This window comes from Octopus bimaculoides, chromosome 3 (genome assembly GCF_001194135.2).
Source record: "Octopus bimaculoides isolate UCB-OBI-ISO-001 chromosome 3, ASM119413v2, whole genome shotgun sequence".
In the NCBI taxonomy this organism is placed as follows: Eukaryota; Metazoa; Mollusca; class Cephalopoda; order Octopoda; family Octopodidae; genus Octopus; species Octopus bimaculoides.
Window position 1 is genome coordinate 42,164,099 of NC_068983.1, and position 2,144 is coordinate 42,166,242.

General features: G+C 38.6%; 1 protein-coding gene across 1 annotated transcript in view; it reads right to left on the reverse strand.

The window, feature by feature from the left end:
* LOC106874832 (tryptase beta-2) overlaps positions 1 to 2,144 on the reverse strand; it is a 27,338-nt gene that overhangs the window by 682 nt on the left and 24,512 nt on the right. The window lies entirely within an intron of this gene.

Sequence of the window (2,144 nt, forward strand, 5' to 3'; positions counted from 1 at the left end):
GTGTGTGTGTGTGTGTGTGTGTGTGTGTGTGTGTGTGTGAGGTTGAGTCTCATGGCTAGTTGCTGACATTTTTTTTTAGGTGCAGGAGTCGCTGTGTGGTAAGTAGCTTGCTTACCGACCACATGCTTTTCTAATATAAACTGGTTGCGCTTATATCAGAATAGCAAACGGTCCATTTGCTTATGTGTAAAAAGGCTTTGTCCAGCTTAAATAAATTAAAGGCGCACTTAGCCACGAAGATGTCATTCATGTCCGAGTGGTGTATTTACAGTCATATTGTGTATAAGGAGAATGTCTCTTCTGGTGATAACTTGCGCAGCGTATTGTCTTTCCATGTCCGAATGTACACGAACATGTTACGTAAAACTGTACATAACTACATTTAATTCAATAGTTAAGGTTAGAAAAAAAACAAACAAATTACAGTTCTATGTCATTCCTGTCATTAGACAAGCTGTTATCCAATGATTAAACAGTTTAAAACCTGCATCTAACGGTACTATTCTTCGCAAATTCCAATATAATAAAAGATAAAGAAAGTAATACAAATCACGTAAAGAACTCGCGATGTGCATCTGCAACTCTTTATCTAACCACATGTATTCTACAAGTGAAGAACGAGTGGCTAGATGAAGTGTTGAAGGTGAACTCCAGCCTGAAAATAAGTCATAGACACGCGGGCAAAGGAAGGGAACCGTGAGAAAAATAGCAACCAAATTTCCCTCGGCTTGGTAGTAACATCAGCTAAATTTCTACCACTTGATAGAAATAGCAGCTAAATTTCCTTCAAATCAGTAGAAATAACAATCAAATTTCCCTCGACTTATTAGAAATAGTGATTATATTCCGCCCCTACAACTAGTAGAGAAAGCAGTTAATTTCCTTCGATTTCGAAGAAATTGCAACCAAATTTCTATTTACTTGCTAGAAATAGCAACCAAATTTTCCTTAACTTGATAGATATAGAAGCCAATTTTTTCTCGATTTGCAGAAATGACAGCCAAATTTCCTTATATCCTTCAAATACATTCTCCTGTCTGAAGAATTGGAGAATGCATTGGCTATATTATCCAATAAAATCTTACAAGCATAGTTTGAATAAAAACAGTATGCAATGGTCACGCTTGAAGCGCTTCAGATGATAGGTTTGTTCGATCAAGGCTAATATGGGAGCTCACAACAGCAATAACAACTTGAAACGGGTAATAAAACAATTCTTTCTAATTTTGGCACAAGACCAGCAATTTTGAGGGCAAAAGAAGACGAGCACATCGACCTCACTGCTTGAAAAATACTTATTTTAGCGGCTCCGAAAAGATGAAAAGCTTCGGCGGGATTTTAATTCAGAATGTTAAGAACCGGAAGAATTGCTACCAGACACTTTATCCGATGCGGTAACGGTTCTCCTGGCTGGGCGCCTTCTAATAATGTGTTCTACTATAAGCACAAGACCTGAAATTTCGCGGGAGGGGTCAAGTCGACTGCATCAAACCCAGTATTTGGACTAGTACATGTTTTATCGATCCCGAAAGGATGAAAGGCAAAGTCCAAGTCCACCTCAGTGACATTTGAACTCAGGATGTTACAGGTCGGATCAAATACCGCTTTCACGTGAAATAAACTAATCCTTTCTCGTATAGGCACAAAATCTGAAAATCTGAGGCGATGGATTTATCGATAACACCGACCTAGTACTCGACTGGTACTTATTTTATCGACGCTGAAACGGAAGAAAGTCAAAGTCGACCTTGGCAGGATTTGAACTTGGAACGTAAAGGTGGACGAAAGACCGCTAAGCATTTTGTCCAGCGTGTTAACGATTCAGATAGCTAATCGCCTTCATCTATACCAGCGGTTCCCAACCTTTTCACAGTGGTTCCTAGCAGTGGCTCCCAGCCCTTTTATTTATATATATATATATATATACCGGAGTAAGCACATGAAATGTGCAACAAGGTAGAAAAAAGAGTACTCAAATACCAGAGGTAGAGTAATATGCTTTATTTAAAAGCAGCAGAAATATAACAAAAGACTGTTACTCTGAGTTTCACGTTCCCGTTCATCGAAAACTGTCCGATGAACGGGAACGTGAAACTCAGAGTAACAGTCTTTTGTTATATTTCTGCTGCTTTTAAATAAAGTAT